Below are 14,782 nucleotides of genomic sequence, written 5' to 3'. Positions count from 1 at the left end.
TAATGCAATGATTGGTGATATAGTTAAACGATTAAAACAATATACTGTAATAAATGTATGTGGAAGTGGTCTCTCCCTTTTTCAAAATATCTTAGTACTCTGTAATCTTTTGGTAAATACCTAGTAGCACAGGAACACCTGGGTGGCTCAGTCAGTTAAGCGACTGCCTTTGGCTCAGGTCATGATCCCAGGGTCCTGGGATAGAGCCCTGCATCGGGCTCTCCACTCAGTGGGAAGCCTGCTTCTCCCTCCTTCTTTGATCTCTCTCACTTTCACTCTCTCTCAAATAAATAAATAAAATCTTAAGAAAAAAAAAAACCTAGTAGCACAATTGGTGGATCATAGGGTAGTTTTATTTTGAAAAGGGTAGGGTAGATATATACTGATGTTTACAGGAGCATTATCTACAATAGCCAAATTATGTAAATTACCCAAATGTCCATTGGCTAATGAATGAGAAAAGAATATGTTGGGTGTGTGTGTCACACACACACACACACACACACACACACACACAGGAATATTACTCAGCCATAGAAAGGATAAAATCTTGCCATTTGCAATTATACAGATGGAAGTGGAGAGAATTATGCTAAGTGAAATAAGTCAGAGAATGAGAAATACCATATGATTTAACTCATGTGGAATTTAAGAAACAAAACGAAGGATCACAGAGGGAAAAATGAGAGAGAAACCAAGAAACAGACTCTTAACTATAGAGAACAAACAGATGGTTACCAGAGGGGATCAAGGTAGGGGGATGAGTTAAATAGGTGGTCGAGATTAAGGAGTACACATGTCATGAACATCGAGTATTGTATGTAAGTGTTGAATCACCAAATTGTAGCCTGAAACTAATATTACATTGTGTATTAACTAACTAGAATTAAATAAAAATTTAGAAAAAAAGGAAAAAAACCCCACAAATATCTTAGTATTCTGTATGCACCTGCCATTTTCTTGTGATGATGTGAGATGATAAAATGCCTACATGATGAAGTGAAGTGAGGTGAACAATGTAGATATTGTGACGTAGTGTGAGGTGACTAATGATCTTCTGATACCTCAGAAAGAGGTTTATCTGCTTCCAGACCACAGTTGACCGTTGGTAACTAAAACTACAGAAAGCAGGACCATGGATAAAGGAGGTGGGGGAGCCTATTGTACAGGTAACATTGCCTGATAGTTCCATCTAATCTTTTAGCAACTTGCCTATGTGTGCTAACTAGCTGTGTGAACTTTTAGAAGTAACTTACTTTTATACCTCAGCGACCTTATCTTTATTTGTAAGTGTACTTTCCTGGTAGAATGATTGTGAGGATTAAGAACTTAATATGTCAAGAGCTCAGAACCTAGTGATCACTTAATAAATGTTAGCTATTTTCTGGCTTCCTTACATATTTTTTTTCTTAAAGCTTACTGCCCTACTTATACTTTTCAACTCTGTTTCCTGCTAGTTAAGATTTTAATGAAGTAAGGTAATTAGGTCAAAAAGTATAGTAGATTCTAGGACAGGTTCAGGAAATATGTTAATACCTAGAAATATTTTCAGAGATAGTTGAAAGTATACTGATGACATTGCATGATTGTAGAATGCATAGCAGCCTACCATACAATGTAACTTCAATAAGATGAAAACAGAGAGGGAGGCAAACCATTCAGACACAACAACTGGATATTTTAAAAAGTAAAAACTAAAGATTTTACTGTGAAAATTATAATAAATTGCTATCCCTTATTTTTGAGTAGTGCTTCAGTGTAGTTTTTCAGATACTATTTCAGTTGGCTCCTCTCCCTAAGCTATAGGATAATCAAGAGTGAGTTTAAGGGGTGCTTGGCAGCTTAGTCTGTTAGGCAGACATTTTGGCGCAGGTGGTGATCTCAGAGTCCTGAGATCGAGCCCCCCAAAGGTTCCCTGCTCAGTGGGGAGTCTGCTCCTCCCCCTCATTCCCTGCTCCACCCCCCATTCCGGTGCATGCTGTCTCTCCCTCTCTCCAAAAAAAGAAATCTTAGGAAAAAAACACCAAAAACTTAGGGGTGCCTGGGTGGCTCAGTCAATTTAGCATCTGCCTTCAGCTCAGGTCATGATCTCAAGCTCCTAGGATGAAGCCCTGCATCAGGCTTCCTGCTTAGCAGGGAGTCTGCTCTCCCTCTGCCTGCTGCACCCCCAGCTTGTGCTCTCGGTCTCTCTCTCTCTCTCAAATAAATAAATAAAATCAATCTTTTAAAAGACAAAAGGAAAAATCAACAACAAAAAAACCCCCAGTCATTTTGAAAGGTAGGTTTCTACAATGAATTCTGGAACACTGAAAAGAAATGAGAAAAAAAGATCATTTGGATCACTAAAAAAAACAACAAAATAAATAGGTTTCTGATTTTCATTAAAATATGATGACTTGCCCAGAATTATTATTTATATTTAGGAAGAAATTTAAATTGTTGAGTTTTTAAAGATTAAACTGTCCTGGCTGGTACAGCTTATTGATGTTTGTTTAACTTAAGATTTTAATTCCAATGTCTGTAATTCAGCAATAATGATAACTTTGGTCTTGACAGCTTTCAGCTCTGGAATAGGAAATAACATATCTGATTTTCTGAGCCTTTTGGGCATCTAGTATTTTTGAACATTATACTAAAAGAATTAAGAAAAGACCTCTTAAAAAATAAACTGATAGTAAGGAAGTAAGAAGAATAAAAACATTTTTCTACATATTCTCCCTTCTTTTAAACTTATAAAACTCTTCATGTTAAATGAGCACTCGACCTCTAAGGGATAAGAAAGGTGGCATTTTTAATACTTCTACTAGTCAATTTTGAAAGGCAAATATTTTCAGGATTAAAGAGTTTGGCAATTCAAATTATTACTGAAGTTTTTTGAATAAAAAAAGTGTATAATTTTGATTAGGATAAAAGAAGCTCCTTTCTAATTCAGTAAAAATGATACTTGAATACTTCTACCTTTAAATCAAGTTTATTACAGTTGGGGCTCTCACTTGGCCAGTTAGAACTGATCAAATGTAGCGTGTGTAATCTGTCAATTTTATTTTTTGGACTTCGTGCACTGGGGCTAATAGGCCCCAGTGGCTATAAATATGACTAATATTATTTAAATAAATGATATCATCTCCTATACAGCACTGCTGAACTATTTCATAATGGACAGCTGGACTGATCCAGGCCAACATAATGGGGGAAGGGTTTGTCTTGAATGATCTGTCAGCCTCTTTGGCCAAGATCCTGTATTTCAAGGCTTTCCTTCTCTTCCTCTGGAACTGACTCTCCTCCATCCTTTTGTTCTAGTTCATTTTGGCCAGATAGCATTTGGAGTGGTAATTCACAGTAAGCTCTCAGTAGCTTAGAATTATTTTCTCAGTGAATAAACTTATATTTATATATTTATATCTTAAAGAGGGTTTAGCAAAAGGGCACAGCCCCAAAGAACCCCAAATGGTAGCATTTTGGGTGTTAAAATGGGGAGAACTTTTGGTCTTTGGGTATTGGAAGCCATGCTATACCCATTCTATGAATATTAGTAAATGGCATGGGCTAATAAATCCAATCCTGTTGGTAAGGAAAAAAATTACTAAGAATTCTGGAAAGAAATAGTGGATCATGAGCTAACAACTGCCTAATTGAACCAATAATTATTGAATTCTGACTATATGCTCTAGTTTTCTTGCCCATCTTAGATTGTGGTGGCTACATTTTTAGAAGTCTAAGTCAAGATATATATAAAAAATCATTTTCAGATTTGTGTAGGTTTACATAGTCTTCATAGGAAATTAAACTAAAATTGGCGCACCTCGGTGGCTCAGTGGGCTAAGCCTCTGCCTTCAGCTCAGGTCATGATCTCAGGGTCCTGGGATCGAGCCCCATATCGAGCCCCATATCAGGCTCTCTGCTCAGCAGGGAGCCTGCTTCCCCCTCTCTCTCTGCCTGCCTCTCTGCGTGCTTTGGATCTCTCACTCTGTCAAATAAATAAATAAAATCTTTTAAAAAAAACCAACTTAAGTCAGTTCTACATATATTGTCTTAGTTTGGACTGCCTTATTATTATTATTATTTTTTTTATTGTGGCATCTTTGTCATCAAAATAAGATGAAAACATAGAGGGAGGCAAACCATTAGTTTGGACTGCTTTAAGAAAAGTGCCATAGGGGCACCTGGGTGGCTCAGTGGGTTAAAAGCCTCTGCCTTTGGCTCAGGTCATGATCCCGGAGTCCTGGGATTGAGCCCCGCATCGGGTTCTCTGCTCATCAGGGAGCCTGCTTCCTCCTCTCTCTCTCTCTCTCTTTCTGCCTACTTGTGATCTCTGTCTGTCAAATAAATAAAATAAAATCTTAAAAAAAAAAGATAAATGCCATAGACAGGATGACTTAAACAGTAAACACCTAGTTTTCACTGTTCTGGAGTCTGGGAGGTCTAAGATGAAAGTGCTGACTGATTAGGTTCCTGGTGAGGGCCCTCTTCCTGGTTTACATATGGCTGTTTTCTTGCTATGCCCTCACATGCCGGAGAGAAGTGGCAAGTTCTTTGGTGTCTCTTCTTAGAAGGACACTACTCCTGTATGAGGGTCCCATCTTCATGACTTAATTGCCTCCCATAGGCCCAGTCTCCAAACACCATCCTGCTGGGGGTTAGGGTTTCAACATATGAATATGGGCGGGGGGCACAAACATGTGGTCCAAAATCTAGATATTTTCCTGATACAAAACCCTGGTCCCATGGTTGCCTTGGGCAGTACATAGTGGTTAAGAGCACGGGTCTTAGAGTACCTGGGTGGCTCAGTGGGTTAAGCTGCTGCCTTTGGCTCAGGTCATGATCTCAGGGTCCTGGGATCGAGTCCCGCATCGGGCTCCCTGCTCAGCAGGGAGCCTGCTTCCCTCTCTCTCTCTGCCTGCCTCTCTGTCTACTGTGATCTCTCTCTGTCAAATAAATAAATAAAATCTTAAAAAAAAAAAAAAAAGAGCACCAGTCTTAGAGTCCAGCAGATGCTGGGAAAGTGATCATTCTGAACTTGCTTTTTGCCAAATGCAGATAGTAATAGATCCATTCTCCTATGACAGTTATGAAGATTTAGTCCTATAAGGATATCCTATGTGTCATCTAGTATGGTGCCAGAAACAAGGGAAATGCTCACTAAATTGTAGTTATTCTTATATGTTAATGTTACTATTTAATCAAAAATACTGCTTATGGGGGCATCTCTTGTATGGGAGGAAGGAGTCAAAGAGATGGTAGGAATAAAAATTCGCATAAATAAGCAAATTCAGGACCTACTTTGTGGGTCAGTCACAGGGAGTGGAATAGCAGGTACAAGGCAGGGAGAAAAATACACAGCATGGAGCCAGCTACAAGGGGGCGTCAAGAAGGATGTGAACATAGCAGGCATGTGACTAAGGGAAGTTCAAGGTTTTTTTTTGTTTGTTTGTTTTGTTTTGTTTAAGATTTTTTTTTTATTTATTTGACAGAGATCACAAGTAGGCCAAGAGACAGGCAGAGAGAGAGGAGGAAGCAGGCTCCCTGCTGAGCAGACAGCCTGATGCGGGGCTTGATCCCAGGACCCTGGGATCATGACTTGAGCCAAAGGCAGAGGCTTAACCCACTGAGCCACCCAGGTGCCCCAAGTTCAAGATTTTTGTCAGAACAGTCACTCTGTTGCTAGCTGCCCTGTCCCTGGAAACCCCACCTTATGATAATGAAATTATTATAAGAAAGATGATGCCCAAATGGGGAAATTATAATTACAAGGGGAGTCAGACATCCTTTAGTCAGCTCCACTTTGTGGGAAAGCTGGGGGGGGGGAGTGGGGAGTGGAGTAAGTAATACAAAATGAACTCTTGTAGGAAATTGACTTAGAAACAAAAAGGGTGTGTGGAGACCTTTTTTTTTTAAATTAATTTATTTATTTTCAGAAAAAAACAGTATTCATTATTTTTTCACCACACCCAGTGTTGGAGACTGTTGTTTAAGACCTTTGGATATTGCTAATTTCTTCCTTGACCTACTGACTCCTCCCCTCAATTTGGCACAAGTAATAAAGCACACAGGTGTCTGTGTTTTCCTGTTCTTTTTTTTTTTTTTTAAAGATTTTACTTATTTGCCAGAGATAGAGAGAGAGTACACACAAGCAGGCAGAGAGGCAGGCAGAGGCAGCGATGAGAGAAGCGGGCTCCCCGCCGAGCAAGGAGCCCGATGTGGGACTCGATCCCAGGACCTTGGAATCATGACTTGAGCCGAAGGCAGCGGCTTAATCAACTGAACCACCCAGGCATCCCTTCCTGTTCTACTTATTAGCATTGTCAGCTATTTAAAGAAACAGATGGAGAAAAGGTGAAAGTGTTTTCTTCTGATCCCTGGAGGAGGTTAGTGCGTTTCAGGGCAACCTCAAAGGACGGTTAGTGTTTTGTTCCTCATCCTTAACATTGCCTGAAAAGAATGGGCCCACCCAGAACAAGGAATAGAGCAGGGAGTCAGAAATCATGATTTGTTTCATGTACATACAGATGCATATATATGCATACATACATGTATATAATGTGAGCTAATGTCTTTGGTAGGGCACATGGAACCATGATCCTTGGGCTTAGAATTTTGGATCTATTTGGAGAAAGTACACAGAACAGAATGGCATGAGCAGCACATCCATATGGTCAGTGTAATGTGGAGTAAAATTGCATCCTGTGTCTTGCTGTTTAAGGGAATGCGTAAGTCAGGAGGGATGAGTCAAAGACCTCATGTTTGTATTGCCTTAGAGTCTCCCTTCCCCATAGCAAGTTGGTAAAGATGCAATAAACTCTTCTTTCTCTTGGTCCTTTTCAGACCTTTTCTCTGCTTACTTTGCATTTCAGCTTCTCTTGTCCTATCCCAGACACTAACACCTTGAGCTCATTTCCTGCCTGTCTCTCTGGTCTGTCACTGCAGCATGGAGACATGTTTGATATTCATAAACTTGCCTTTTATATTTGGTTTCCTAGGAGACTTGCCATATTGCAGAAGTAGAGCTATAGCCATGGTATAAAGGTAAAGGGGGCAAGGTAGCAGTGGTTCCGGACTTCACTCTTGATTTCTCTTATCCTTTCAGAGAAAACTCAAGACATCTGGAGACAGTTTATGTTCAGCCTTCTTCTAGCCTAGTCTAGAAAGTAAGTTTGAAATGGCTCAGTAGTGAATGGGAGTTCTTAATGCTCTAAGTTAGATTAGGAGAAGTGACCTTTTGATATTCATTGGATAAATCCATACTGTAGGGGTAATAACTCTGCTACCTGCCTTCTCTGTAGTTTTTGCTTTTCTAACCATATATCAGCTCTATTTTTCTAGTGTCCTCTGCTGTGTAATCTGGGAGCCATGGAGTGGGGTGACCCACAATCAGAAAGAGATTAATTGAAATGAGGTTTTTTGGAACTGAGTATAGCCAGCCTTTGGAAAGCAGGGCTTCAAAATGGGAGGAGAACCAAGAAACGTTTTTATGCTTTGCCCTGTACCAGCTCTCTCTTTGGAAAATTCCCATGATCTGTCCTTATGTTACTTAAACTCACAGCAGAGAGTCAGGTTTTTCTATTATTCTGCTCAGGTTGTAAGGGGAATCTTTAAGTGTAAAGAAGCAATAACAGAGATGTGTTTCACCTGGGGACACTGAGAGTCTGTTACTCTGATTACAAAATGTGACATTTTGTAACATTCCTGAAAACTGTCCCTTCATTTGCTGCCTCTTTTCTGGGTGATGGGTTGAGTAGTCCTGGGAAATTTGCTTCTACTTTTCTTGTGAACCTTTCTTTGGAAGAAGAGGAAGTTAGAGCTGGAATGAGGCATCATTTAATTCTACTAATAAGTTTATTTCAGAGTTATTTACATGCAAAATAAACTCTAATAGATTCTCTTTGTAATCAAGGTAAATACCTAAATATACAGAGTAAAATATGAGTTGTCATTTACCACTCCAATTCTTTTCTCCCTTCGTCCTCTTGATGAAGTGAACACCTCCTTGTATTAGTCACCTCTTCATGACCTCTGCCTGGATTTAGGCTTCTTCTGAGCCACATACCCTTTCGAGTGAGTCTTCTTGCACATCACATTGTCATCTGTAGTTTTCTCCAGGTTTGGATCTTTTAAGAATTGATCCTAAATGCCTTTTATATTTAGGGAGTCCTGGAATTTCTGGCTCCCTCAGAACTTAAATGCACAATTTCTTATCCAGCAAATAATACCCAAAGAAGGTGCAATGCTACAGATTTATTTTGTTTTAATAACTTTTATATGATTTTGCAGAATTTTGAGTAGGCAGGATGGTGGTTGCTTATGCTTATTCTATATTTGACCTAATCTCTCCATCTAAATTTAGAGATGAGGTTAAGATAGTGAGGTTGACTTGCCTATGGCTGCACTGTGTGCCTAGAGTGGAGTCTGTTAAAAGAAATCAGTAAAAGGGGTTAAGTCAAGACTTCAATGAGGTTCTGTGAGCCTTGGTTGCATACTCTTTCCATGGCAAAACACTAACTCTCTAAGTTTTCTATAAATTGTGAGCATTTCTAGGCTGGTCAGTGTTATTTGAGAGGTAGCTATTTAAAACATAAGATTCTGGTTGAAGGAGCTATGTGAATTAGCATAGACTTGCAGTAACATAGTCTAAAAAAATTAGCCAAGACCCAGGAGAAATTAGCCTCCAGACAAGTAAGGATGTTAACAGAAATCAATAATGCAGTTGGGAGCTCATGTACAACTCTTTGCTTTCTATATTTTTCCTCTGACACTTTGAACATGAAGGTAATGCTAATCACTTCTATCTCCCATTACTGAGTAGTTTGAACCTATAACACTGACTTAGCACAAATGAAGCCAAGGAGCCAAAGGCAAGATTTTGATGTTCCTCACAACAAATATATTAAATAAACTGCCAAGGGAAGTGTATGGATTGAAATGAGGGGGTTTTCTGTAGACTTGAGCTAAACTCTACTAACCTACAATTGATAAATCCATTCATTCAACAAATATTTATCGAGTGCCTACTACATGACAGGACTTGGGGACATAGAATCCTCAGAATCTGGAAGTGAACAAAATAGATGTGGTTTTCTTAAGGCTTTGAGTTGAATATGGATATAAGATGGACATTCGATGGATAATGGCACAAGTAATTGGGTACAGTTGTATTCAGTGTTATAAAAATGAAAAGAGCATGTTAAGATAATTGAGCCTATCCATGCATGGAGAGAAGTCAGTGTGGCTGAGACAGAGATATAGGACTTGGGTCACGTATTTTCTTAGTATATCTTGTCCAGTGACCTTTAACAGCGATCTGTAGAGAAATCCTAGATATTCTAGCATTGAGAAGACTATAAGGCGTATAGGTTTGACTGGATGTATTCTTTCCTTCAGAGTTTTCCTGAGAAGGAAAATCAATTTTCAGAGTACAATGGGTGACATTAGCCCTATTCATATTCATCCAAAAGCCAAACAAAGTAGACTGTCTATGCTGTTGAAGCCTGAGTGATATCTTCTAGAATTTCAGTAAGCAATGCTTCCTTTGTCCCAAGTGGTGTTTTTCTTCTACAGAATTTTGCTCAGAGTAACTTGGTAATCTATATACCGGGTTTAATTTATTCTGTTTAGGCACTTATCACAAGCTGCATTATTTATGTGGGAATCATTTTGAAGTCTGTGCTTTGCACCTTTCAGACAAAATTAGAATTACAGTATGTAAACTGCACAGGGAAAGGAAATCTCTTCCAAATTAGATTCTCTGTGAGTTTAAATGTGGAAAAGTAGGTGCTATTTTTGTCATCTTTTTTTTTGAATAAATTTAATTTTAGAATAGTTTTAGATTTACAGGAAGATCATGCAGAAAGTAGAAAGAGTTCCCATATACTCCGCACCAGCTTTAGCCTCTTATATTAATTAATATGGTACATTTGTCATACTCAGTAAACAAATATTGGTAAATATTATGAACTAAAGAGCATACTATATTTAGATTTCCTTAGTTTCCATCTAATGACGTTTTTCTGCCCCAGGATCCCTCATTATACTTAGTGGTCACGTCTCCTGAGGCTTCCCTTGGCTGTGATGATTTCTTAGACTTTCCTTGTTTATGATGACCTTGACAGTTTTGAGGATACTGGTCAGGTGTTTTCTAGGATGCTCTTCAGTTGGGACATGTCTTATTTTTTTTCTCATGATTCCAATGGGCTTATAGGTCCAGGAGGAAGACCAGAAGACCACAGAGGGATAATGCCATTCTTATCAGATCAGATCAGGGGTAGAGGTTATCCACATGACTCATCAATGTTGATACAAAATTTGATTGCCCGCTTGGGGTCGTGTTTGTCGGGTTTGTCTGCTGCAAAGTTACTCTCCCTACACCATTTTGTCCTTTACCCTTTGGGAGGAAGTCACTATGTTTGGGTCATCCTTAAGCAATGAGGAGTTTGGCTCCTCCTCATTTAGCCTGGAGTATCCACACGGATTAACTGGAACTCTGCACAGCAGCTCTCCTCTCTCCCTTTCTCCTTTCCTGTCTCCCTTCTTCCTTTCCCTCCCCTGATCTCTACTCCCTTAGTTTCTTCTCCCCTTGCCCACTCCTCCCCCCACCCCACTGCTGTCCTTCCTCCCTCCCTCCCTTTGTTCCTTCTTTCCTTAGTTCCTTTCTTCCCTTGTATCACTATGGATTTACAAGTATTTATACTTAAGATTATAATTCGGTATTACTTCTTTGCATAAATTGTTTATGTTTTGGCCATTGGACTCTCTTTCTGCTGGTTTCCGTGTCCCTTGATGTGCCCTCACTATTGGAAGCTTTTTAGAATAATCTGTTTTGCTTGTTTGTTTTTTGTTACAAAGAGTGCTCTGTTTATTGCAGCTATTGATGTGCAATCTGCTATAAATCTTAAGGTAAAAAGACCCCAAACAGCCCACCCTCCTGCCAAACTGGAAATATCTACACTGGAAAAAATATCTTTCTCTTTTGTCATGTTCTCCTTGACCTTGGGCCATCCCTGGTAGGAGGTTCAAGTTTGTGAGTTTGTGCTTGAGCGACCTTTCCTGCACTTGTCAGGAAGAATCAAGATCAGCAGCTCTTTTCCATAAAGGGCCAGGTAGTAAATATTTTCAGCTTTGAGATCCAGAAGGTCTTTGTTGCAGCTGCTTGGCTCTGTCTTTGTAGTATGAAAGCATTATAACAATATGGAAGTAAATGGGGTGGCTATGTTCTAATAAAACTCGACTTAAAAAAGTAGATAGTGGTCTGGTTTGGTCTGTGGCCTACGGTTTACCAATTTTGGATTAAGAGAACTGCCTCTGCAGACATGAGTTCAAGTCTTGTCATTTACTGACTGTGTGGTGATAGGCAAGTAATTTAACTTCCAGCATTCCTCAGCTCAATGGAAGGCATAACAATAACATTAATGCCAGTCCCCTATAGCAATGGTTTAAATGATGAAAGTAGAGCACATAGCTCCGTGCCTAGCACATGGTTATTAGCTATTATTAGGGTGACTTTATAATTTGCTGCTAAATGAAGACTTCTGGGAGGAAAAAGGGGTGATATGAATAATGATGCTGGGACAGTCAGTATAAACATCTGCCCAAGCATGTGTGGCCACGTTAGCTGTGATTATTAGGATCTTCTTTCTCCTCTTCTAACACCTGCAATTTCCTGCAAATGTTCTGTTCTCCTACTTCTGATGGCAGGACCCAGCTTAGGCTGGGAAATTACCCTTCCTTCTTTGTTCTCTTTCGTTGATCTCAGGAAATGACCTGATTAGATGAATCTTGGACCATATTACTCCATCTGATTCAGCTTAGATACTTTGTGTTAAAATGTGGCGAGTTTCTCCTCTAAGAATGGACATCTTGCAATTAAATGTGATGTTGCACATAAGATTTTATAGTAGCACCCCCCCCCCTTCTGCTTTTACTGAATTTCCCAGCTCTTATCTTCAGATTCGTCATTTGCCATTTGCTTTGACCTCTGGTTACTGTGAGCCTTTTAGTCTTTGCTTTCCATGCCCGTTTGTCTTGCCCTGCTCCAGCCTCTTGGTCTAATTACCCTCATTGGGAAAGAGTCTGTTATTTCGAGAGATTTAAGTCTTTTTGCTGCAGTTAGTTATTTCTGTTGTCTTGGCACATAGAGAGAAAACAGAAGTCTGGCTGAGAGCAGAAGAGGAGACATTTGCAATGTTTGTCAGTGTGGTTTTTGCTCTTGTGAGAGAGGGGGCTAAGCCATCATTAGAATGCTGGTTTCTGGGTAGCTCTAGACATATGGATGCAGATTCTTTAGCAGTGATGCCCAGAGATGAGCATTTCATCAAGGACTCCTGATGATTCTAATGCACTCCAAAGTTGGAGAACCACAGCATTAGAGAATGTCTGAAAAGGGAGTACAAATTACAAAAAGCTATTTGGAGTCTTATTTTGTAGACAGCTGTTCCTGAAATCAAAGATCTCTCTTCTGTGCCAGAAACCACTGCTAATATTCTAGCCCACGTGAGCTTTCAAGATATTTTCTCTCTGATTACCTTCATCTTTCTCTTTCTTCAGCTATCTGTTGGCTAAGGGAAGTGGTAGAGGGTCCTCTCAGTGGACAGGGAGGAAATAGTGGGGGATGGGGTTTTAGAGAGGCTTTAGAGGGTGGGAGATCAGGTGCATGAAAAAGCGTGAAGAAGTTTTCCCAAGTGGGGCTGACGGTGATAGGGAGTCAAGGATTGAGAACTGCGTAAAGGAGACTCAAGAGGGTAAGAGAAGGTGGAGTTCAGGGACAGGTGGAAAAATAGTTGAGGAAGCAAACCACAAGAGATGGAACTTCCAACTTCCAACTTGGGAAGTTTCAGAAGCAGGATTTAGAAGTTCAGCAAATTCAGGGTTTTGTTTTTAAGTATATGTTGGTTTGATAATCAACTATTTACCCAGATCATCTTCTTTGGTGTTCAAAATGCAGTTATTTTGAGATAGGTATTTCAAATACCTTTAGTGATTTAACTGGCAGCGATTTCCAAAAATCCTAAAGTTGTAATTGAATAGGACCTGTGTTCATGCTTAACAGTATTTCTTAGTCTCCTATGTAACCAACCTCTAATCTGTGCATGTACCATGCTAGGCACTGTTGGGGAGACAAAAAGGTATAACTCATTGTCTTTAAAGAGCTTTGGTTCCTGAGGACAATCAAGAAATGCATGCATGAAAAGTAGAGTAGTAATAAAGCATATGTGGGAGTGCCTGGGTAGCTCAGATGGTCAAGCGCTGGCTTCGGCTCAGGTCATGATCTTAGGATACTGGGATCCAGCCCAGCATTGGACTCCCTGCTCAGTGCAGAGTCTACTTCTCTCTCTCCCTCTGCCACTCCCCCAGCTTGTGCGCTTTCTCTCTCTCTCTCACTCTCTTTCTCAAATAAAATAAAATCTTAAAGAAAGTAAAGGGTATGCAATTATTAAATGTCTCATTCTTCTATTAAGTAGCTCAGAGGGGATGGCCTTTTGAAAGAGATGTCTTGGGATAGTCTTCAAAGGATAAGCATGATGAATTAATAAAAAGAAAAGGAACATTTTAGATGGGCATATGGTCAAAAAGGTATGGAATAAACAGTATGCATCATTGGTGTGAGGGAGGACAAGTTGTTCCATCTGGTCAACCCAGTAGATTGTATCTGGGGACAGTGGGAGGTAATGGGAAACATCAGCTTGGGGTCAGATTATAAAGGGTCTTTGTTATTTTTTTATTTATTTATTTTTAATTTTTTATTTTTTTAAACATATATTTTTATCCCCAGGGGTACAGGTCTGTGAATCACCAGGTTTACATACTTCACAGCACTCACCAAAGCACATACCCTCCCCAATGTCCATAATCCCACCCCCTTCTCCCAAACCCCCTCCCCCCAGCAACCCTCAGTTTGTTTTGTGAGATTAAGAGTCACTTATGGTTTGTCTCCCTCCCATTCCCATCTTGTTTCATTAATTCTTCTCCTACCCACTTAAGCCCCCATGTTGCATCTTTGTTATTTTTTTAAAGATTTTATTTATTTATTTGACAGACAGATATCACAAGTAGGCAGAGAGGCAGGCAGAGAGAGAGGAGGAAGCAGGCTCCCTGCTGAGCAGAGAGCCCAACGCAGGGCTAAATCCCAGGACCCTGGGATCATGACCTGAGTTGAAGGCAGAGGCTTTAACCCACTGAGCCACCCAGGCGCCTCTATAAGGGGTCTTTAAAGCCAGACTGTATTATTCTATTAAAAATCATAGGGGCCTACTACAGGGGATTTAGATAGTAGAGGAATAATATGCTAAGAATTATATTGTAGAAAGTTTTTTTTGGTGTAAGGTGATTAAAGGGTCTTTTAATAGTGTGATCCCACTAAGAGTTTGACGAAGGGGACCAAAGTGGAGGATAGAAAAGGGAGGAATGAAAAATGACAGAAGAAGAACCCGAATTCCTGGTCATGCTAAGGCTCTTGCATGGTTTACCACCTTTCACCCTGTCAGTGACTTGAAGTATTATTTTTATCCCCATTTTAGGGGTGAGGAAACTAAGGCATTTTACATGTTAAAATGTAACTTAACTAATGAGTAAAGAGTATAGGACTGCACTGTCTGATACCGACACTAGACACATGAAGCTATATAAATTAAATTAATTTAAATGAGAAACCAGATCCTTACCTGTCTGTGTTTCATTTCGAATGCTGAATAGCCACACATAGCTAATGGCTACCAGATTGGACAATACAGATAAAGAACATTTCTGTTAATATAGAAATTCTGTTGGATTTGCACACTCTTAACTCCTGTGCCTG

The 14,782-nt window shown here is 39.7% G+C and overlaps 1 pseudogene across 1 annotated transcript in view; it reads left to right on the top strand.

Moving 5' to 3' along the window:
- The first annotated feature begins 1,106 nt into the window (after positions 1-1,106).
- Positions 1,107-14,782, top strand: part of LOC309863680 (conserved oligomeric Golgi complex subunit 8 pseudogene) — a 297,813-nt pseudogene continuing 284,137 nt past the window's right edge. The window contains exon 1 of the transcript XR_014316656.1: positions 1,107-1,169. The product of XR_014316656.1 is annotated as a conserved oligomeric Golgi complex subunit 8 pseudogene (transcript). The remainder of the gene's footprint in view (positions 1,170-14,782) is intronic.

Source organism: Mustela nivalis (genome assembly GCF_964662115.1).
Source record: "Mustela nivalis genome assembly, chromosome: 1".
NCBI lineage: Eukaryota > Metazoa > Chordata > Mammalia > Carnivora > Mustelidae > Mustela > Mustela nivalis.
This window is presented reverse-complemented; position numbering and strand designations above follow the sequence as displayed.